Genomic DNA, 26267 nt, shown 5'->3' with positions numbered 1-26267 from the left:
TAAGGTATCAAATATTCACTTTAGGTCGATAACCTTACACCTTTAAATGCCTGAAATTTATCTATTTTTCGCTGTATGTGCCTAAGCTTACACTCTGCAATGCTTGTAAAATACCTATTATTCACTGTATGTGCCTAAGCTTACACTCTGCAATGCGTGTAATATACCTATTATTCACTGTATGTGCCTAAGCTTACACTCTGTAATGCTTGTAATATACCTATTATTCACTGTATGTGCCTAAGCTTACACTCTGCAATGCTTGTAATATACCTATTATTCACTGTATGTGCCTAAGCTTACACTCTGTAATGCTTGTAATATACCTATTATTCACTGTATGTGCCTAAGCTTACACTCTGCAATGCTTGTAAAATACCTATTATTCACTGTATGTGCCTAAGCTTACACTCTGCAATGCTTGTAAAATACCTATTATTCACTGTATGTGCCTAAGCTTACACTCTGCAATGCTTGTAATATACCTATTATTCACTGTATGTGCCTAAGCTTACACTCTGCAATGCGTGTAATATACCTATTATTCACTTTAAGTACCTAAGCTTACACTCTGCAATGCGTGTAATATACCTATTATTCACTGTATGTGCCTAAGCTTACACTCTGTAATACTTGTAATATACCTATTATTCACTGTATGTGCCTAAGCTTACACTCTGCAATGCTTGTAATATACCTATTATTCACTGTATGTGCCTAAGCTTACACTCTGTAATGCTTGTAAAATACCTATTATTCACTATATGTGCCTAAGCTTACACTCTGCAATGCGTGTAATATACCTATTATTAACTTTAAGTACCTAAGCTTACACTCTGCAATGCGTGTAATATACCTATTATTCACTGTATGTGCCTAAGCTTACACTCTGTAATGCTTGTAAAATACCTATTATTCACTGTATGTGCCTAAGCTTACACTCTGCAATGCGTGTAATATACCTATTATTCACTGTATGTGCCTAAACTTACACTCTGCAATGCTTGTAATATACCTATTATTCACTTTATGTACCTAAGCTTACACTCTGCAATGCGTGTAATATACATATTATTCACTGTATGTGCCTAAGCTTACACTCTGCAATGCGTGTAATATACCTATTATTCACTGTATGTGCCTAAGCTTACACTCTGCAATGCGTGTAATATACCTATTATTCACTTTAAGTACCTAAGCTTACACACTGTAATGCTTGTAAAATCCTATTATTCACTGTATGTGCCTAAGCTTGCACTCTACAGTGTCTTCAACAGAGTCTACAGTATGTACCTACTGTCACGGAATTGTATAAATTCTTTTATTTATTAAATACATGTACTCGGATTTCGTCTTTTGTGGACAACGATACCCGAGGGTGATTTATGTATACTGTGTTGTATTTCGAAATAATGAGTTCGGTTCATTCTATGCCGCACATGCGAAGTGCTCTCGATGGGAAGAACCGAATACCTTCAGTGCACAGACTATATCTTTGTATAAATACCTCACCATAGGTAAAACTCTTTACATTACGGATATTCTTGTCAGTCAGAGGTCTACTTGAAGGACTTGCACATCTTCAGTTGTAGAGCTATCTAGAGTGTCCAGAGTGTCCGGAGTGTTCGGAGTGTCCAGAGTGTCCAGAGTGTCGGGGGTGTATGGAGTGTCCGGAGTGCCCAGAGTGTCTAGAGTGACTAGAGTGGCCAATGGGATCGGAGTAGTCTGACTGATCAGAGTGACTAGAGCGTTCAAAGTTATCGGAGTGATCGGGGTCGTGGTGCAAGCTGTAAAGCCAGCCACATAAATTAACCATAGCAGCTGTGAAGCTGAACTTTAGCAGCCGTGGAGCTGAAATAATGTGTGATGATGACGGAGTGTATCTCCTTAAATATAATCTTTTAACCGTGGGCTAATTTTGGAGTTCGTAAAACCCATTGTATCTTTCGGGACTGTAAAGATGATTTGTATATCTGTCCCTTTTTGTTTGCACGAGCAAAAATTTTACATTGTTTACTAGCTGAGTAAACTATATCCATCTTTTCATAGTGAAATCACTGTGAACCATTCACCCCTTGACTTTTTATTTTGTAAAGTAATTTATTTGTATTTTTCATTATTAAGTCTGTGCGTTCTTATGTTAATTAATCCAATATTTGGATTATATATACGCACACATTATTCATAATTAATTCCTCATTCAAGTCATTCATTATTAAACATTGTATTTATATCATCGTCAAAAGTGTTCTGTTGTGAATCCGGAAATCCTACCCGGTTATCTTGTTACCCCTATATATAAGCTGCACTCAAATTAGAACAGCACGGTTTCACATCTGTACGCACAGATAGCGCCGAAAGATCAGAGTCTGGGCTTTTTGCTTGAAACTTAAAACAAACATAATAGCGTAACCTGAAAGATCTATTAATGGAGTATATCTTTTTATATTTCAGTGTTTGTACTGTTAGATACTGTGGACAATACACGTTTACAATACTGCCAGTTTTGCGAGCCAGTTTTAGTCATTCAACGCCTCAACATTCAACAGTTCAAGCATTTTAATCTCCATTTAAAATACCCCTTTATGTAAAACGAGTACGTGTATTTTTTTTTATCTATCTTTAATTTGTATTTTTTATTAATTTTTTCTGCATCATTATTTGCTATTCATAATTGTATATAGTACTTGACCTTGTCCAAAATCAAGTTCAGTGTTCCTGATTAGAGACATTGATGTTATTTTTATTTTGTAAACAAATAGTACATAGTTAATCTATTTCTATGAGTGTGGGTTAAATATTAGGATCATTATCTTGCTCTGAGTCAAGAACATTATATTTACCATGTTCTTCATTATATTCACTGATTTTGTAAACAAGCCAGGACCTTCTAGAAAGAAATTCCAGTAAATAGCCACCATTTTTAGAAATTTCTAATTGTGACCTAGGTCAGAAAGATGGATTTATAATCTTAACTTGAGAAATTGATCGTATTTGCTTTGAAATCATTAGGCAGAATCAATCATTGTTGCGTTCAGGCTTTGATTTGGGTGTAACTTATTTATTCAAATTATTTAATCACTGGACATACCAAGTGCTCTTAAATAATATTCTTGGAGGGAAACATTAGCTTGGAATTAGAGTTAATTACGAAAGCTCATCTAGGACTACATTGTTACAATTAACTGGAAGATTGTTACTGCGTCATTACTCTTCAGGATACTGGTACATAAGTGCATTAAACCATGCAGGCACTTCAACGTCTTCAGCGCTGGATCTAATTTAAAACACCACTGAAATTTAACTAGAACCATATTCATTAGGACTGGTGATAGAACATTTTGGACTATTTTGTTTTAATTCGCAAGGCTGTATATTTATTCATTTTAAATTGTCACTTTGCTTTTAGAGGGAAATATATCATCTGTCAAATTTCACAAAACTAGTTGGTTTCCGCTATTTGCTTCTGCTTAGTTTAAGACCATAGAGTCACAATAGTATTCTTAAACACGTAACCTAATAAACCTATTCTTGAAAAGGAATATTGTGTGAATGCCTCGTGTCTGTATTGCGGATTAATACACAGAAATGACATCACGTGCCTTAACATACTACTACGTCACGAAAGACCTGGCCCAGGTTTCACGAGATTTTGTCGCATTGTGTTCTCTAAATGAGACTTTAAATTGTGTTGATTATAATGCCTTCCGATATTAATTACTTTATTCAGAGATAGAATTAGGAAAAATGATGAGAAAGTTTACAATTTATAAACCTAACAATCCTTCTTTATCAAGGTTAAAGAAGTTGACAATTCTCAAAGTTTCTGAAACATTAGAAAAGACGTTCCTGCTTGAATATAAACAATAGTGACTGATTTTAATCCTTGATAAATATTGGATCTTTTTTAAATCATTCATTGTTGACAGCAAATTGAAATAGCAAATATATTTTATTTAAAACTCACAATTTAATCAAGTAAATTTGAGATGTTACGAGACAATGACCTGGTCAAAAAATCACGAAAGGGTTTGACCGGACAAATTTAAATCTAACTTATAATATAAAGTAACTCAAGCCTTCTTGTTTGACTCTAACCACACTTAGAAGTTAGTAATGTTCAAATTTCTTTACAAACATGAGGATGAGTTGATATATTTAGCTCATTTTCGTAATATCTGGACCTGCTGTTACGTCATGTTGCAAAGCTATCAATATATTGGGTACTACGCATGCCCAGTTTAAATCTGCATATAGATTCTGCAGATGTTAGTCTGGGGAACAAAGGTCAAAACACTTATTTCATACTGATAATTGTTAAAATCTAGTGTTGACATCATTGATATTGTGACGTCATAGTGTGCATCGCCATATTCGGAGCAAACCAAAAGATACAATACAACTAAGTTGATATAGCATCAAACTTCTTAAATTTGTTCAAACGTTTGAATTGATTTTCTTTATTTGCACTATTTAACATGGTAAAGATAGTTCCCGAATGACGTCATCAGCCGCCATATTTGTGGTCAGCGGGCAGATTTACAGTTGACTTTATATGGTGTTTGTAAGCTGAAATATATTCATTGAATCTCAAGATACCTTTGCGAAAATTATACAGAACGGAAATGAATCGTTCTGTTAGTATCTATATTTGTGATTTTTAAATTGACTTTGCTTCGGTGTGCCTTGTTAAAAATGGTAAATTTTGGCGATCGCATATAGGAAAAACTGCCAGGTTACCCATCGTTCAGGCAAAATGGGCAGAATATCGTCTGCTAGTGACCTTATTGGGAAGCATTTATATATGATTCAAGGTATACTGTGCCTTCTAACACCCTCCTTCCCCTGTCCACACAACACTGCCACCCCCACCAAGAAAAATGAATCGCGTTGTGTTTACTTTACTTGGGTCTTTTCTTCCAGCACGTGCATTGGATTTCCACAAAATACTAATTTCATAGGAAGGCTGAGACGGGAGCGGTAACCAAGAATCGAGAAGGGTATATGACAAACCGTAGTTCCGGTTCCATACTGTTCCCAATTTAATGCGTGTTGTACGTTTTCGCATCTCGCAAGTGGTTACGATTACACTACACCTTCATTCATTTAACCTCATTTTGTATGCCTCCACCAAAAGCCTCCCTTCAAGACCTCATTTTGTATGCCTCCACCAAAAGCCTCCCTTCAAGACCTCATTTTGTATGCCTCCACCAAAAGCCTCCCTTCAAGACCCCATTTTGTATGCCTCCACCAAAAGCCTTCCTTCAAGACCTCATTTTGTATGCCTCCACCAAAAGCCTCCCTTCAAGACCTCATTTTGTATGCCTCCACCAAAAGCCTCCCTTCAAGACCTCATTTTGTATGCCTCCACCAAAAGCCTCCCTTCAAGACCCCATTTTGTATGCCTCCACCAAAAGCCTCCCTTCAAGACCTCATTTTGTATGCCTCCACCAAAAGCCTCCCTTCAAGACCCCATTTCGTATGCCTCCACCAAAAGCCTCCCTTCAAGACCTCATTTTGTATGCCTCCACCAAAAGCCTCCCTTCAAGACCTCATTTTGTATGCCTCCACCAAAAGCCTCCCTTCAAGACCCGTTCCTACTCCTTAATGCTGACATAGCTCAAACGTTCCAAAGAGAGAAACCATCATGTAAAGTATTATTATCCGGTGACATAAAGCAGATGACAGAAAAACCCATTAAAGACACTTTGCACTCAGTCAGGAAGAAATCAGACGGAACAAGATTAGCAAGATGACATTCTGTCGCGTGATCCAAAAAGACAGAACAATCATATTACATTCCAAACAACGGCGGAGCAATCGTCCGATAATAAATGAAGCTATTGTTGCATCTAAGACTATAATAATCAGACATGTCCCCCCCCCCCCGTTTCTTTCACAGAACCGAGTCTACAAGGCATTACTGCATACAGACCTTATGTACAGGATCAAAACTCAGTAGCTACGCCATATGTATGCTAAGTGGCTACATGTGAAACAAATATAGACTAAACACAGAATTCCTTAGCTCAGACACAGTTCGTTAAACCTCGCTCGCAAGAAATCTTTTGTTGTTAGTATTGTGCCGAAAGTATATTAACATATTTTCTTGAAAAAAATTATATTTCATGGCCTATTAATCTATCTATCTATCTATCTATCTATCTATCTATCTATCTATCTAGAGAGACAGACAGACAGACAGAACGATCGTGCCTAAATATGATGAATTTTTATTTACTATAAATGCACTTGCATCTGTATCCAAACTGCAAGTAGTTGTAGAAAAGCCAAAGAGAGACATATGATCCCTTTGAAAGCTTTCAACTGTTCTAAAGTGTTGGCCAAATCTATTCTAAGCGAGAGAAGGTATATTAATTAGGGATCCAGACGATAAGACCTTTAGCACTACCTAAGTGTCAACCAGTGATGCAACACTTACCGGTTCAGTACCGACCACCGACCACGCCTTTCTGGTACGGCGTTTCGGCAAGCAATAAATACCTTAGTGGTAAAATGTACCTGACCGTACTAGCACCACTGGTGTCAACAAAATGTCAGACGACTAAATGTGGGCGTAAACGATTCAGCCGACTAAATGTGGGCGTAAACCATTCGGCTTTATGGGAATAAAGTAACTTCATCATTAGGAATATGTAACAATGTACATGAAAAATAAAAATAAAACAGCTCTGTCCGATATAGATATATGTGTGTGTGTGTGTGTGTGTGTGTGTGTGTGTGTGATATGTCAAAATGGATTGATAATTGTGTTATGTGTAATAACGGTTCCTTTATGACTATGCTGCAATTAATATGGCTTCCATTATGATTATGTTATATGTAACAATGCTTCCTTTATGACTGTTATATGTAATACGGCTTCCTTTATAACTATTATTTATGTAGAAAGCTTTATGATTATTTTAAATTATTTAAGTAATAAAGAAGTGTTGCTTCTCAATATACTATGTGGATTTCAATATTTGTTCCTAACTTTAGAATCATTCGCTTCCAAAACTTGAAGAAGAATACCTACTCAGAAGTTAGATTTTTTTGGTATAACAATGGAATTCCATTTTCTTGCATGGTATTAAGAAAATGTATTCTGCAAATGGTTCTCAGTCATTACATACAAAATTAGTTTCCTAAGTATTAAAAGTGTTTAAGGCTCATTCAGTTGCTGCACGATCAGCTTTTTAAAATGACATAATTAATGGTTTATGCAATTTTGACTACAACTTTCAGACGAAAACATTTTCCGAATTTACAAAGTATGTAGACAGACTAGCAAATAATGTATGAATGTCTAAGCAAAGGAAAATAGAATTTCTCGCCATTAGGCTATGTTTTATGTCTTATTTGCGGGGGGGGGGGGGGGCAATCTGAGAGACAATTTCAAGAACCTATTATGTATATATATATATATATATATATATATATATATATATATATATATATATATATATATATATATATATATATATATATATATATATATATATACATACATACATATATATATATATATATATATATATATATATATACATACATACATACATATATATATATATATATATATATATATATATATATATATATATATATATATATATATATATATATATATATATATATATATATATATATAATTTGTTTGCATTGTGGCCGTTTTTACAACATTTGCAGTCCTTACGAAAATAAAACAAATTGCCGTTGCCCAAATCTTATAAAGCATATTAACTATACACGATAGGTCAACACGTGATAAAAGTAAATCGATTTATGTGTGTCACATATATACATATATATATATATATATATATATATATATATATATATATATATATATATATATATATATATATATATATATATATATATAGAGAGAGAGAGAGAGAGAGAGAGAGAGAGAGAGAGAGAGAGAGAGATTCCTGCCAATTGGTTTGTCCAAATTGATATTCAATGACAAAACAAAATATGACATAGTCACGGTCATCTAAATCTTTCCCTTTCTGGATGACCTGAGTAACTGTGGTAAGTTCACTCAAAGTACAACATTTTCTCTACATTATAAACGACAACAAATATTGGTAAATCTGCGTACATGCAATCCATTCTTTTATAAATCAGCACCAGATAGAACATCCATAAAACAAATTTACTCTTAACTTGAAAATTCCAGAAAGTGTTAAGCTCACATAATTTTGAACCCTATATTTCTTACCTAAGTTAGTTCAGTGTCCATACGAACGTAACGTTAATATATCAGTCTGTTCCTAGAAAAGCCCAATTTCCATAAAAGAAAACAAACGTTGGTTTGGCACTAAGGTATCGTGGTATTATGGCTTCTGTGTTCTGAATTAAATAACAACATAACAAGCATTGAAGAAGGATTCTGGAGCTCAAAATGTAGACATAAATCCTTCCTGTCGGTCATTTATGATCCGTATCAACCGAACCTAGGGTAACCGAGTACACAAGAGCATCGTAAAAGTAACCACATACAGCATTCTGAGAATATAATAAAGCAATGATTTTGTCAAGCACAAGAGCTCTAATCCCTTCATTCCTTTGATGATAGAATCTATTCCAATAAAACTTACACTGATGGTTGCCGCTAACAGTTCTATTTTATCCCAAGATATTTACCTCCGGTCAGTGAGGCATTTTCGTTTCATGAAACATAAGCGAAGAAGGGTAATTTTCCGAAGGGGACGCGGCTTTTTTGATAAAGTGAAACAACTGTTTATTTACGCCTTATCTATACGTCTTTCCCTTAAACGTGGTTTGGGCCATCATTACAATCTGAAGGCTTGGTCATAGACAAAAAAACAATTATAACATGTCAGAAAGAATTGGATTCATAAAAAAATTTGGGTTTTGCTCTCTCTCTCTCTCTTTATATATATATATATATATATATATATATATATATATATATATATATATATATATATATATATATATATATATATATATATATATATATATATATATATATATATATATATGACGTTCTGTCGTATTGGGGTGGGGTTCTCCCAATATAATTTAATTAAATTAAATTGAAAGTTCCACCCTGGCTCGTTAGGTTAGAAAGTTAAATTAGTGATGATGTAGATTTACAGCTCTGAGCCCCCAGTCAGCAATGCCGACGGTTAAATTATAGAGAACACGAAGATGAAATTCAATCAATAACAATTTAATAAATGTGATAATCTAAAACGATAACTTCCAATCACTCGTCTTTCCCTCGACCAAGTGACAGCCTAATTCATCCCGTGATTTACAGTGTGAGTTCGATTTTCCCCCTGTCCTTGCATCTACTCATCTATTTCTTCCCGCTGATTCTTCCTTCTTTCCGTTCCTCTAACTCCCCCTTTGTCTCTGTTTCCCTCTCTACTATCTCCTCCTCCAACTTCGCTCCCAGACTTCAACTCTACCTGCTTCTCCTTCCCTCTCTATTATCTCCTCCTCCAATTTCGCTCCCAGACTTCAACTTCACCTTCTTCTCCTTTCCTCCGCCTCTCTATCTGAGACTACGGGACCAAACTTTAACTGGTCTGTCCCTCAAAGCTTCCGTTTGAAGCTTTCTGTACTTAGACCTTCCCGCTCTAAGATTTTCCCGCCAATAACGAATGGCTATTCGGAGTTACGCTAATCTCTTCTCTGGGTAATTTCTCTCAGCGAACTAACTTTTGCCGGAAAACGCAGGGATATCATTCTATCCAAATCAAGGTCTCCCCCCATCTCGATTCTGATTGGGTGGCGCTGTGCCCCTGTCCAATCGTCTTAGCGGCCAGTTCAACCTGTCTGTCTGTTTGCAGGGGAAAGGAGTTAGGACACTCCCACTTCTTCATGCAATTTCTTTTGATCTGGGAACATTTCGACACCTAGGTGATAACTGGCTATCTGTGACTTCGCAACTCCGATGTCCGGTCCTTCGATTCTAGCCACAACAATCTTACGTAACGAATTAGTGCTAGCCTTCGGCAATGTTCGATATCAAACAATGACCCGTCAGAATTACCTTGATTATACATGTTTCAAACTGGGCTACTCTGGGTCGGGGTAAACATGACATCCCCCCCACGCTTGAGAATAAAATCGGGATTTTATTCCCTCACAATTACTTCAAATGCAATGGCATTAATACACGAAATAAAGAACAAAAGTATCGCGACACGACACTGTGTGCGAACATGTATATATATATATATATATATATATATATATATATATATATATATATATATATATATATATATATATATATATATATATATATATATATATATATATATATATATATATATATATATATATACAGCGATCTATACCATTCCAGCGCTCCTGCTCATGAAATCGGCGCCTACCTTCTCAGTTCCTTTCACGTATCTGATCTGCATCTGGTATTGTTGTAAGAACAGCGACCATCGCATCAATCGTCCATTCGACAATTTCGCCTGCGCGAGATACGCGAGTGGTTGGTGGTCGGTCTCCAAGATGAACTTCCGCCCGTATAAGTACCGCTCGAACCGTGATATACCGAACACGATTCCGAGGAATTCTCTCTCCGATACGGAGTAGTTCTTCTCGGCAGCTGACAACTTCCGATTGCCGTACGCGACATATAACGATTCCCGTGCGACGACGCGGGTTTTATCGGTCCGATTAAATCCATCGCGACGCATCGAAATGGTTCATCGATAACGGGTTTACTCCCCAAGGGGACGGGTCGATGAGCCGTTTCCGGTGCCATTCTCTGGCACTTGTCACAGGAGAGACAGAACCGCTTAACGTCTCCCTGGACCCCTGGCCAGTAGAATTCTCTGACAAGACGGTCAAGCGTCTTGGCAATTCCCATGTGTCCACTCATGAGACTTTCGTGCGCGAGTTTTAACACTTCGCCTCGCTTCTCTTTCGGCACGACGACTTGCTTAAAGTGTTTGCGGCCTTTCCTGGCGTGGTGATACAAGATCCCCTTCTTGTACTCAAACTTCACCGCGCCATTCGGAGTCTCTTTCTCCGTTCCTGCTGCAGCGTATTTGTGCAACTGCGCCAGAGTTGCGTCTTCCTGTTGCAGCTTCCTCAGCTCGGCCGGAAGAACGTTACTCACCGGTGTCGATGTAACTTCCATCGGCTTCGCTTCCGTCTGTCGACTCTTGGACCTGGTTTCCACAGCACTCACCGGCATCGGTGTGCAGGTTTCTGGGTTCGGTTGTGGCAACACATAACGACATCCCAGTATGACGTCATGTGATAAACCATCCAAGCATGCAACTTCAATTTTCCCCTTCACGTACGGTGAAACGAGGTCAATGACAGCCACTGGCAATGAGTCACGCGCGCTGTTCGCGTGCTGAACTTCGATTACCTCCCCTGTGTAATCCTCGGGCTTAACGTACTTCGTGTCGACAAAGGCTGGGACGCTACACCCAGTGTCATACAAGATGGTGGCACCTTCTCCGTTGACAGTAGCAGACGCGAGGTTGGCTGGGTTACAGCTTGCCTTCGGCTCGCGCTCCTTCCTAGCGACGGAATTCACCTGGGTCTGCCTGCCCTTGGGACAGTCCCTGGCAATATGCCCCGGGCGCTTGCAGTTGTAACACGTAGGCCCTCGCCGACCTGCAAGTCCCGCTTTCGTGGGTGAGGCCTGTCCAGGTCTATGGTTGGCATCCCTACCTGTAGCTCCCCCTCCGACCCTCCCGTCGCCCTGACGGTTACAGACAGCCGGCTCTACCTCAACCACACGGCGCGACTCAGTGGGTCGGGGTCGATCCGCACTCCCGGAACCTCCACTTTTCGAGTGTGCCTGCTCATATCGCTCCGCCATGCTAGCGATCTCTTCGAGCGTCCGGTGCTGTCTCTCTCTGCTAGAAAGACTGTCAACTCGCGACGGTAAGTACTCAGGACATGTTCCTTGAGTATAACCTCGCGTAGCCCGTCGTACGATCGTTCGACTTCGGCCATCTTAATCCACTTCTCAAGTAACCCTCGAACACGGGTGTGGAATTGAGAGTGGGTCTCCGTTGCCTTTTTCGCCGAGTCCCGAAAAAGTTTGCGATATGTTTCGGCGGTCAGCCGATAATGGCAGAGAAGGGCCTTTTTGAGCGCATTGTAGTCGCCAGCATCGTCTGCAGCCAAGCCGTGGTAGACTTCACGAGCTGCACCTTGCAAAAAAGCTGAGACATTAATCGCCCAATTTTGTTTAGGAATTTTATGAGCGTGAGCGAGTTTCTCAAACTGAACAAGAAAATCGTCGATAGATTCCTCCTTATCGCTGAACCGCGGCATACTTATCTGGACCATTCGGTGGTCGATGAAAGGTCGTCCGGTCCCTCCAGAACTTGTGCTAGCGTCGTCCCGATCTATGTCCCTAGCGGCTAACCTGACCTTCTCCATTTCGAGAGTGTGAGCAAGCTCTCGTTCTTTTGTGGCCGCTGATATCCTGGCCAGCTCCAACTCTTTCTGTGTTTCTCTTTCGGCGGCTATCCGGGCCAGCTCCAGCTCTTTCTGGGTTTCTCTGTCCGCGGATATCTTGGCCCGCTCCAGTTCTCGCTCTTGGTCCGCTGCCATCTTAGCCAGCGCCTTCTCCGCTGCTTTTTCTGCCTTCCATTCCTTGATTCTTTCTTCAATAAATGCTGCCAGGCGATCTCCCTCGTAGCCGAGATCTTCCGAACCCATGGCACGGTACTCCTTGATCATTTGCCTTTCTGTAGCCATATTGTTATACTAATAGGAAGTGATACCTTGTCTCGACCTTACTAACAATGGACAGATATTACAAGTTCCCAGCCAAATACTTACCTGTCGACAACAACTAATTTCGTTCAGGTAAGATATTTGCTCGATATTTGCTTCACAATTACTGCAAGTAATTAAAGATCTATCAAACATGCAAATATCAAATATAACAAACACAAGATGAGAAAATCATAAAAATTCAAAATACAGAGGATGGAAAATATCTCACACTGTTCACTAATACTTCCTAACAAATAAACTTTTAGGTCGTAAAATAATATTTATGTCTAATTCAAATCCCAGACGAAGCGCCCACTGTGACGTTCTGTCGTATTGGGGTGGGGTTCTCCCAATATAATTTAATTAAATTAAATTGAAAGTTCCACCCTGGCTCGTTAGGTTAGAAAGTTAAATTAGTGATGATGTAGATTTACAGCTCTGAGCCCCCAGTCAGCAATGCCGACGGTTAAATTATAGAGAACACGAAGATGAAATTCAATCAATAACAATTTAATAAATGTGATAATCTAAAACGATAACTTCCAATCACTCGTCTTTCCCTCGACCAAGTGACAGCCTAATTCATCCCGTGATTTACAGTGTGAGTTCGATTTTCCCCCTGTCCTTGCATCTACTCATCTATTTCTTCCCGCTGATTCTTCCTTCTTTCCGTTCCTCTAACTCCCCCTTTGTCTCTGTTTCCCTCTCTACTATCTCCTCCTCCAACTTCGCTCCCAGACTTCAACTCTACCTGCTTCTCCTTCCCTCTCTATTATCTCCTCCTCCAATTTCGCTCCCAGACTTCAACTTCACCTTCTTCTCCTTTCCTCCGTCTCTCTATCTGAGACTACGGGACCAAACTTTAACTGGTCTGTCCCTCAAAGCTTCCGTTTGAAGCTTTCTGTACTTAGACCTTCCCGCTCTAAGATTTTCCCGCCAATAACGAATGGCTATTCGGAGTTACGCTAACCTCTTCTCTGGGTAATTTCTCTCAGCGAACTAACTTTTGCCGGAAAACGCAGGGATATCATTCTATCCAAATCAAGGTCTCCCCCCTATCTCGATTCTGATTGGGTGGCGCTGTGCCCCTGTCCAATCGTCTTAGCGGCCAGTTCAACCTGTCTGTCTGTTTGCAGGGGAAAGGAGTTAGGACACTCCCACTTCTTCATGCAATTTCTTTTGATCTGGGAACATTTCGACACCTAGGTGATAACTGGCTATCTGTGACTTCGCAACTCCGATGTCCGGTCCTTCGATTCTAGCCACAACAATCTTACGTAACGGATTAGTGCTAGCCTTCGGCAATGTTCGACATCAAACAATGACCCGTCAGAATTACCTTGATTATACATGTTTCAAACTGGGCTACTCTGGGTCGGGGTAAACATGACAATATATATATATATATATATATATATATATATATATATATATATATATATATATATATATATATATATATATATATATATATATATATATATATATATATACATGCCATATGACAGCTCTCATATAAGCAATTAACAAAAGCAAAAATCAAGTTTAAAAAAGTTGATGTATCAATTGCATTTGGGACTTGTCATTACAAATATTTTGTCCAAATTCGTTTTATTTTCATAAATGTCTCTCAAATGTATTAAAAAATTATATTTACACTAAAACAATAATATATTAATGTTGTTGTCTTTTTTGTTAAAAGAAATAGAAAGAAGAATCAAAAGGCACTACACGAGAAAATGTAACTATCTGGAAGTTATGGATATGTAAGAATATGTTACTACACAACTTTGGTTTTGCAAAGTTTGATCTTCTGGGGAGAAATCGTCAAACGAATATAAAAAGAAATTACAGTTCATTTATCTTGCTTTCCGTTACTGCATACATTCGTAGCATATGCCCACGCATGGTAGACGACGTCTGTATATAAACTACATGCATTGATTAAATTGCAAAAGTCGGACAACTTTGAAGCTGTTTTCTTTGGAACTTCAGAAGGAAGTTGAATGTTGTATTTATGCATATCTGACATTATGACTGGAATTTGGATAGGAATGACACACTATCCTGTACTGAGATAAGCAAGGTTGATTTGCTTTCTCTTACCAAGTATGATGCCCCGTTGCGTGGGAACAATAAGAAGGGGGGGGGGGGGAACTATTGACAAAATTTATATCCTGACGAGGTACCCTTAAGAGACAAGAAAACTAATATAGCATTGTCATGTTCATACTTGCTACTGGGGCTTCATCATATGCTGTATTTTGTAATAATGGTCATGCAATAAATAAAAAAATCAAGATGGACGTCTACATTATGATTGAGACATACCGCACATTAAATCATGATGTTACGACCGAGAAGTTATCAACAAGAACAGCTGCATAAACTGAAACGATTGTCCATCATGTCTAAACTGTGAAAATGCATTGTAAACTAAGGCAGATGTAATGTGTAGACGGAAACAGTGAAAATAAACTAGGGCAGATATAATGTGTAGACGGAAACTGAAAAAAAACTAAGGCAGATGTAATGTGTAGACGGAAACTGTGAAAATACATTATAAACTAAGGCAGATGTAATGTGTAGACGGAAACTGTGAAAATACATTATAAACTAAGGCAGATGTAATGTGTAGATGGAAACTGTGAAAATACATTGTAAACTAAGGCAGATGTAATGTGTAGACGGAAACTGTGAAAATACATTGTAAACTAAGGCAGATGTAATGTGTAGACGGAAACTTTGAAAATACATTGTAAACTAAGGCAGATGTAATGTGTAGACGGAAACTGTGAAAATACATTATAAACTAAGGCAGATGTAATGTGTAGACGGAAACTGTGAAAATACATTGTAAACTAAGGCAGATGTAATGTGTAGACGGAAACTGTGAAAATACATTGTAAACTAAGGCAGATGTAATGTGAAAACGGAAACTGTGAAAATAAATTGTAAACTAAGGCAAATGTAATGTGTAGACGGAAACTGTGAAAATACATTGTAAACTAAGGCAGATGTTATGTGTAGACGGAAACTGTGAAAATACATTGTAAACTAAGGAAAATGTAATGTGTAGACGGAAACTGTGAAAATACATTGTAAACTAAGGTAGATGTGATGTGTAGACGGAAACTGTGAAAATAAACTAAGCCAAATGTAATGTGTAGACGGAAACTGAAGATAAATTGTAAACTAAGGCAGATGTAATGTGTAGACGGAAACTGTGAAAATACATTGTAAACTAAGGTAGATGTGATGTGTAGACGGAAAATGTGAAAATAAACTAAGGCAGATGTAAATGTGTAGACGGAAACTGAAAACAAACTGTAAACTAAGGCAGATGTAATGTGTAGACGGAAACTGTGAAAATACATTGTAAACTAAGGCAGATGTAATGTGTAGACGGAAACTGTGAAAATACATTGTAAACTAAGGCAGATGTAATGTGTAGACGGAAACTGTGAAAATACATTGTAAACTAAGGCAGACGTAATGTGAAAACGGAAACTGTGAAAATAAATTGTAAACTAAGGCAAATGTATTATGTAGACGGAAACTTTGAAAATACATTGTAAACTAAGGCAGATGTAATGTGTAGACGGAAACTGTGAAAATACATTATAAACTAAGGCAGATGTAATGTGTAGATGGAAACTGTGAAAATACATTGTAAACTAAGGCAGATGTAATGTGTAGACGGAAACTGTGAAAATACATTGTAAACTAAGGCAGATGTAATGTGTAGACGGAAACTGTGAAAATACATTGTAAACTAAGGCAGATGTAATGTGTAGACGGAAACTGTGAAAATACATTATAAACTAAGGCAGATGTAATGTGTAGACGGAAACTGTGAAAATACATTGTAAACTAAGGCAGATGTAATGTGTAGACGGAAACTGTGAAAATACATTGTAAACTAAGGCAGATGTAATGTGAAAACGGAAACTGTGAAAATAAATTGTAAACTAAGGCAAATGTAATGTGTAGACGGAAACTCTGAAAATACATTGTAAACTAAGGCAGATGTTATGTGTAGACGGAAACTATGAAAATACATTGTAAACTAAGGAAAATGTAATGTGTAGACGGAAACTGTGAAAATACATTGTAAACTAAGGTAGATGTGATGTGTAGACGGAAACTGTGAAAATAAACTAAGCCAAATGTAATGTGTAGACGGAAACTGAAGATAAATTGTAAACTAAGACAGATGTAATGTGTAGACGGAAACTGTGAAAATACATTGTAAACTAAGGTAGATGTGATGTGTAGACGGAAACTGTGAAAATAAACTAAGGCAGATGTAAATGTGTAGACGGAAACTGAAAACAAACTGTAAACTAAGGCAGATGTAATGTGTAGACGGAAACTGTGAAAATACATTGTAAACAAAGGCAGATGTAATGTGTAGACGGAAACTGTGAAAATACATTGTAAACTAAGGCAGATGTAATGTGTAGACGGAAATTGTGAAAATACATTGTAAACTAAGGCAGACGTAATGTGAAAACGGAAACTGTGAAAATAAATTGTAAACTAAGGCAAATGTATTATGTAGACGGAAACTTTGAAAATACATTGTAAACTAAGGCAGATGTAATGTGTAGACGGAAACTGTGAAAATACATTATAAACTAAGGCAGATGTAATGTGTAGATGGAAACTGTCAAAATACATTGTAAACTAAGGCAGATGTAATGTGTAGACGGAAACTGTGAAAATACATTGTAAACTAAGGCAGATGTAATGTGTAGACGGAAACTGTGAAAATACATTGTAAACTAAGGCAGATGTAATGTGTAGACGGAAACTGTGAAAATACATTATAAACTAAGGCAGATGTAATGTGTAGACGGAAACTGTGAAAATACATTGTAAACTAAGGCAGATGTAATGTGAAAACGGAAACTGTGAAAATAAATTGTAAACTAAGGCAAATGTAATGTGTAGACGGAAACTGTGAAAATACATTGTAAACTAAGGCAGATGTTATGTGTAGACGGAAACTGTGAAAATACATTGTAAACTAAGGAAAATGTAATGTGTAGACGGAAACTGTGAAAATACATTGTAAACTAAGGTAGATGTGATGTGTAGACGGAAACTGTGAAAATAAACTAAGGCAAATGTAATGTGTAGACGGAAACTGAAGATAAATTGTAAACTAAGGCAGATGTAATGTGTAGACGGAAACTGTGAAAATACATTGTAAACTAAGGTAGATGTGATGTGTAGACGGAAACTGTGAAAATAAACTAAGGCAGATGTAAATGTGTAGACGGAAACTGAAAACAAACTGTAAACTAAGGCAGATGTAATGTGTAGACGGAAACTGTGAAAATACATTGTAAACTAAGGCAGATGTAATGTGTAGACGGAAACTGTGAAAATACATTGTAAACTAAGGCAGATGTAATGTGTAGACGGAAACTGTGAAAATACATTGTAAACTAAGGCAGACGTAATGTGAAAACGGAAACTGTGAAAATAAATTGTAAACTAAGGCAAATGTATTATGTAGACGGAAACTTTGAAAATACATTGTAAACTAAGGAAGATGTAATGTGTAGACGGAAACTGTGAAAATACATTATAAACTAAGGCAGATGTAATGTGAAAACGGAAACTGTGAAAATACATTGTAAACTAAGGTAGATGTAATGTGAAAACGGAAACTGTGAAAATACATTGTAAACTAAGGCAGATGTAATGTGTAGACGGAAACTGTGAAAATACATTGTAAACTAAGGTAGATGTGATGTGTAGACGGTAACTGTGAAAATAAACTAAGGCAGATGTAAATGTGAAGACGGAAACTGAAAATAAATTGTAAACTAAGGCAGATGTAATGTGTAGACGGAAACTGTGAAAATAAATTGTAAACTAAGGCAGATGTAATGTGTAGACGGAAACTGTGAAAATACATTGTAAACTAAGGCAGATGTAATGTGTAGACGGAAACTGTGAAAATACATTGTAAACTAAGGCAGATGTAATGTGAAAACGGAAACTGTGAAAATAAATTGTAAACTAAGGCAGATGTAATGTGTAGACGGAAACTGTGAAAATACATTGTAAACTAAGGCAGATGTAATGTGAAAACGGAAACTGTGAAAATACATTGTAAACTAAGGCAGATGTAATGTGAAAACGGAAACTGTGAAAATAAATTGTAAACTAAGGCAAATGTAATGTGTAGACGGAAACTGTGAAAATACATTGTAAACTAAGGCAGATGTAATGTGAAAACGGAAACTGTGAAAATAAATTGTAAACTAAGGCAGATGTAATGTGTAGACGGAAACTTTGAAAATACATTGTAAACTAAGGCAGATGTAATGTGTAGACGGAAACTGTGAAAATACATTATAAACTAAGGCAGATGTAATGTGTAGACGGAAACTGTGAAAATACATTGTAAACTAAGGCAGATGTAATGTGTAGACGGAAACTGTGAAAATACATTGTAAACTAAGGCAGATGTAATGTGAAAACGGAAACTGTGAAAATAAATTGTAAACTAAGGCAAATGTAATGTGTAGACGGAAACTGTGAAAATACATTGTAAACTAAGGCAGATGTTATGTGTAGACGGAAACTGTGAAAATACATTGTAAACTAAGGAAAATGTAATGTGAAAACGGAAACTGTGAAAATACATTGTAAACTAAGGTAGATGTGATGTGTAGACGGAAACTGTGAAAATAAACTAAGCCAAATGTAATGTGTAGACGGAAACTGAAGATAAATTGTAAACTAAGGCAGATGTAATGTGTAGACGGAAACTGTGAAAATACATTGTAAACTAAGGTAGATGTGATGTGTAGACGGAAACTGTGAAAATAAACTCAGGCAGATGTAAATGTGTAGACGGAAACTGAAAACAAACTGTAAACTAAGGCAGATGTAATGTGTAGACGGAAACTGTGAAAATACATTGTAAACTAAGGCAGATGTAATGTGTAGACGGAAACTGTGAAAATACATTGTAAACTAAGGCAGATGTAATGTGTAGACGGAAACTGTGAAAATACATTGTAAACTAAGGCAGACGTAATGTGAAAACGGAAACTGTGAAAATAAATTGTAAACTAAGGCAAATGTATTATGTAGACGGAAACTTTGAAAATACATTGTAAACTAAGGCAGATGTAATGTGTAGACGGAAACTGTGAAAATACATTATAAACTAAGGCAGATGTAATGTGTAGATGGAAACTGTGAAAATACATTGTAAACTAAGGCAGATGTAATGTGTAGACGGAAACTGTGAAAATACATTGTAAACTAAGGCAGATGTAATGTGTAGACGGAAACTGTGAAAATACATTGTAAACTAAGGCAGATGTAATGTGTAGACGGAAACTGTGAAAATACATTATAAACTAAGGCAGATGTAATGTGTAGACGGAAACTGTGAAAATACATTGTAAACTAAGGCAGATGTAATGTGAAAACGGAAACTGTGAAAATAAATTGTAAACTAAGGCAAATGTAATGTGTAGACGGAAACTGTGAAAATACATTGTAAACTAAGGCAGATGTTATGTGTAGACGGAAACTGTGAAAATACATTGTAAACTAAGGAAAATGTAATGTGTAGACGGAAACTGTGAAAATACATTGTAAACTAAGGTAGATGTGATGTGTAGACGGAAACTGTGAAAATAAACTAAGGCAAATGTAATGTGTAGACGGAAACTGAAGATAAATTGTAAACTAAGGCAGATGTAATGTGTAGACGGAAACTGTGAAAATACATTGTAAACTAAGGTAGATGTGATGTGTAGACGGAAACTGTGAAAATAAACTAAGGCAGATGTAAATGTGTAGACGGAAACTGAAAACAAACTGTAAACTAAGGCAGATGTAATGTGTAGACGGAAACTGTGAAAATACATTGTAAACTAAGGCAGATGTAATGTGTAGACGGAAACTGTGAAAATACATTGTAAACTAAGGCAGATGTAATGTGTAGACGGAAACTGTGAAAATACATTGTAAACTAAGGCAGACGTAATGTGAAAACGGAAACTGTGAAAATAAATTGTAAACTAAGGCAAATGTATTATGTAGACGGAAACTTTGAAAATACATTGTAAACTAAGGAAGATGTAATGTGTAGACGGAAACTGTGAAAATACATTATAAACTAAGGCAGATGTAATGTGAAAACGGAAACTGTGAAAATACATTGTAAACTAAGGTAGATGTAATGTGAAAACGGAAACTGTGAAAATACATTGTAAACTAAGGCAGATGTAATGTGTAGACGGAAACTGTGAAAATACATTGTAAACTAAGGTAGATGTGATGTGTAGACGGTAACTGTGAAAATAAACTAAGGCAGATGTAAATGTGAAGACGGAAACTGAAAATAAATTGTAAACTAAGGCAGATGTAATGTGTAGACGGAAACTGTGAAAATAAATTGTAAACTAAGGCAGATGTAATGTGTAGACGGAAACTGTGAAAATACATTGTAAACTAAGGCAGATGTAATGTGTAGACGGAAACTGTGAAAATACATTGTAAACTAAGGCAGATGTAATGTGAAAACGGAAACTGTGAAAATAAATTGTAAACTAAGGCAGATGTAATGTGTAGACGGAAACTGTGAAAATACATTGTAAACTAAGGCAGATGTAATGTGAAAACGGAAACTGTGAAAATACATTGTAAACTAAGGCAGATGTAATGTGAAAACGGAAACTGTGAAAATAAATTGTAAACTAAGGCAAATGTAATGTGTAGACGGAAACTGTGAAAATACATTGTACACTAAGGCAGATGTAATGTGTAGACGGAAACTGTGAAAATAAATTGTAAACTAAGGCAGATGTAATGTGTAGACGGAAACGATGTAGAATTTTGATTTAATTATGTTTTGATTTTGATTAGAGTTTACAAGATTCCAGCCACAAGTAAATCAGAGCTGAAATTGAAAACTTTCTGAAATTATTCTTATATTATATCGAAAGACAAACACAATCAATGCTTCTTATCGACTTGCTTTCAAACATCAAGTGTCTCGGTCTTCAAAAGACTGATAGATTTATCTAAACGTTCATCTTCTTTTATTGCAATTGGATTGCTTTTACCTATTTTTTATTTTTGAATTGAGAAAATGTGATATATATTTGTAAGAAATGTACTTAACTTTTATCTGGCTTGAAGTTCAAAGAATAAACAGATTGCAAGCGCTACACCATCTCTCTCTCTCTCTCTCTCTCTCTCTCTCTCTCTCTCTCTCTCTCTCTCTCTCTCAGAAAACCCAATGCAATTAATCCAAACTTGTATGATATGACAGAGAATTATATCCGTAAACATTTTCCATTTCGGCCTTAATATAAGTTGAAGAGTACTCTAAGACGTCCTGGGCCTTACAGTAAGCTATTTGCACAGTAGAGGAATGGTTATTATCCTACATTTTTGTTTTCGTCACTAACATTTGTCTATGCTGCGTCACACGCATACATCTGCTGAAGCCCCGCGTGCTGTAAGTGCAGCAGTATATCATTTTATAGATCAATAATTGTCGATCGATCGCAATTTAATTTATTCATAGGTTCAAAAAAAAATATTTACAACAAAATATTTAGAACCATCCAAATACCCCATCGATCCCCGATGATTTTTGTAAATAGATTTACTACCTAACAGCTGTGTTCACATGTGAATGCACTACATCAGGTCATGCACACATCGTGTAAACTGTGAATAGAGCTGACACATGTATGATTACATTTAATCACCCGAATTGTGTACGGCTCAGTAGATCAAAGCAGAGTCTTTACTTAAGTGCCTCGTATAACGTTCTGAATATAGTTGTCCATATAGTACACCGTAAACATATGCAGTACAAATTCACATATGAAATAGAGATAGTGGACAAACAGATTTCGTATAATCTGTAACTGGCCAATATTTCTTAGCAATGTAAGGATAATAATATAATATGATATAATATAATGTGATGTAATGTAATGTAATGCAATGCAATGCAATGCAATGCAATGTAATACAATACAATACAATACGATACGATACATGATATGATATGATATGATATGTGATATGATATGTAAAAGTGTAATATAATGTAATATGATACAATATAATATAATATAATATAATATAATATAATATAATATAATATAATATAATATAATGTGGACAGCCTAACTTACTTAATGCTAGCATTTAAATAAATATTTATTTTAAACAGCGAAAAGAACTGACTAAATATCAAGTTCTAGTCACGTTAGAAACAGATTCGCGTAAACATCGAGTTATAGTCACATTAGAGAGGGAATAACGAAGAGACCGCCGCTGTGTGAGACCGTCGTCAATTAGCAGTGAAGAGTGTTTCAAAGTATTAACCTTTTAATTACAACCAGGAAAAAATTAACTGCATCTGCTAAAGAATCAATACACATATTTGTTTCTAAAAACGACTTTTATGTTCACTTACCAAATATTATAATACAACGAATAATAATTTAACAAAACAGCAATTTTGAAACGCATGTCAAGTACAACTTACCAAACAGAAAGCGCCAGTTGTGGAGCAGCTGTAGGTTACCTCAGCAACTGAAGTAGATAAAGATTAAAATTCTTTATTATGTGGGATGTTGGTGAGTCAATACGTGGGAGTCACTCTCTGCTTGCATTTTCTTTTCTTTTTCAGGAGGCCTTGAAATGAGATTTCAGGGTTTGCTAACGCGCTAAAATTATAAGCAAGGCAAACACTTCATAAAAAACGAAGTATCTAATAGAACGATAGTTCAGATAAATAGATCAAGAAAAAGAAATGCAAAAATAGCAAGATCTGGATATGGTTTGGAAAGTGCACATACATACATACATACATACAGACACGCACGCACGCACGCACACAAGCACGCACGCACGCACGCACACACGCACATACATACATACATACATACATACATACATACATAGATACATACATACATACATACATACATACATACGTATATGGAATATATTGATTTAAAACTTGTATTTGACAGGGATATATAAGTGCGTTTTATGAACGTACTTGATTAGCATTTGCTAATATTTTGCACCAAAAAATGTGACGATTTATGGTAAAGTAATGAAATTTAGTTGCAATTATAATTTAGCATTTACAGTCTACAATTGCATATAGAGCAATAATATCAGTGTCAAAATATACGTGATTTTTCCCCAACGATTTGAGCGTCAGTGATTACCCACAATCAGTAGTACTTAGTTAAGGAGTTTCTGACTCCTCCTTTCCTACATTTTACCACCACGTTTATTAAATTATTGATTATGTATTTTAGACCTAAATACTCGAGATTAGGTAACAAGCAACACCATCCTATTGATGACCGTCATTTTTTTAACCTAACTTTATTTTAGTATCCTGAATTACGTCATGTTATGTATATGTTTTAGTATCCTGAATTACGTCATGTTATGTATCTGTTTTTACATGTTACTTGTACCTTGAAAAACCAAAATAGCTAAAATTAGTTATTGCAAATATTGTCCAATATACAGGAGCTATAAGGACAAATCTCGAGTTAATCCCCTTAACAAACGAAATGAGCAACTTTTTATTATTCAATACCCAGGATGACATCGATGTTAAGTTAATGGAAATAAAGCCATTCTAAAACTACTCTGCATCATGATCGATAATTCTCAAAACATGTAAAGGTCATTGCAATAGTGTGTTTTTGTTTACAAGTGGTTTGCCTTCGCTAATAACTGAGCAGGATTGTTGTGGAATAAAGTAGGTTGTTTTAAGCGAAAGTATTTTTAAAAAACTTGCTGAACACTTAAAATTTTAGAATTCATACAAACATGTTTACACAACAAATTAATTTCACCTCCTTATTATGTATGTTCTCCAACTAACTGTCTTCAGAAGCAAATTCAATTTTTTTCCCATGATCTTCGTATAACAGTTGTCTAATATATCAGCTAGTACCGCTCCCTTACCCAGCCCTTTCTCCTCACTACTTTGATGAAAAATATAAATAATTTTATTTCTCATTAACTACGGTGTATTTTTCAGAATGTTAAAAACGTTGCAGATAAAAATTAAACTCAATAATTGATCCCTTAAAAACCAAGGATGAATATTGGTTTGTTTTGCTATGCGGGCAACTTAAAATTTTCCTCACGTACGTAGAAGTCAATTATCTAATTGGACCGGATATACAAAATAATAGTTTTAGTCCATAATTGCAGTCCCGTAGGGTTGGTACCGTTACTTCCTAAATTATACTCAACAGATTGCTTTGAAATCTGAACTACATCCTCTTGACAAAATATTCGATTTGTCTTTAAGTGGACACACGTGTCAAATGCACTTTAAATGTACTTTAACTGGATGATGTATATCTTCAACTGGTTATCGCAGGTTATTGTTTTATGTTTTCTTTTAATCGTACGGTAATTAAGGGACTCTTATCATCTGATTTACAACAAAGATGCTTTCTTTTCAACTATATTTATGCATCCACTAAATGACATTTAATCATATAAAAAACACAAATTAATTTTAACCTAATAATCAACATCTCCACATGAAATTCAGTTCATTAATTTTGGCATCTCGCTTTACATTCAATCATGATGTTATTATATCATGGTACACACATTACTAACATGCACACGAATCCTAATTCATACTGGCCGTTTTGCTTGTATTGTTACGACTCTTTGGTCTTAAGCTATTTAACAGGAAGAAGGAAAAACAGTAAATTTTAGTAACATTCAACAAATAATTTATTTGCTTTGATTACAAAGTGAATATTTAAAAGGAAATTACAGTCTAGTTGATTAAATCCCATATATTTCTTAATGTTCTATTTAAAAAAAGTCCAAAAGTATAGAGTCTTCCTAATTAATATGTAAAATAGTTTTGGCTGTCTTGATGTATCACAATAATATAATCCACAATGACTTTGAATGGGTCATCATTAATCCCAAAGGAGTGATTTAGTCCAAACGGTCAATGGGCACTTTGTAATTCGAGGAATAATCTGAAAAAATAATTCCTCTGAAATGATATATGAATACAACAGTAAATGACTCGACAGACTGACCTTAAGATCGGAATGAAGATATTGTTTACAGTCTCTAATCATGTACAAAATATTACCTGACATATGACTAAATAGAATGCCCTTGGTGTGGGTCATTTCTAGTGGAAAAATAAAAAACTATTCTCAACAAGTTTGCTTCCAGAACATACTAAGGTCAAAGTCAAGGCTAGATCTTGGACTCAAATTCGAGCAAACATCTTTCCAAACATTGACAATAGTCAGTTAGGTCAAAATTTTTGTCGTCAATCAGGGGCAAAAGTCAAGCACACAAATCAATTTAAATTTACAAAAGAGTGTAAATATATCATTTCAAGTAGAATATGTGGAACTTATTTTCTGTTTCCAAGTTCGATATTGATGATTTAAGCATAAATACCGCTTTGTCTACCTTTCAAAGGT

The 26267-nt window shown here is 36.0% G+C and overlaps 1 protein-coding gene across 1 annotated transcript in view; it reads right to left on the bottom strand.

Annotated features, from left to right (window-relative positions):
* LOC149790718 (uncharacterized) overlaps positions 1 to 26267 on the bottom strand; it is a 395180-nt gene that overhangs the window by 121073 nt on the left and 247840 nt on the right. The window contains exon 5 of the mRNA XM_089973252.1: positions 23306 to 23352. The gene's annotated coding sequence lies outside the window, so the exon portion shown is untranslated. The remainder of the gene's footprint in view (positions 1 to 23305; positions 23353 to 26267) is intronic.

The sequence above is a fragment of the Sinohyriopsis cumingii genome, chromosome 10, assembly GCF_028554795.1.
Source record: "Sinohyriopsis cumingii isolate HCF-2022 chromosome 10, ASM2855479v2, whole genome shotgun sequence".
NCBI classification, from domain to species: Eukaryota; Metazoa; Mollusca; class Bivalvia; order Unionida; family Unionidae; genus Sinohyriopsis; species Sinohyriopsis cumingii.
Note: the sequence above shows the minus strand (reverse complement) of the source record. Positions and strands in the feature narration are given on the sequence as shown.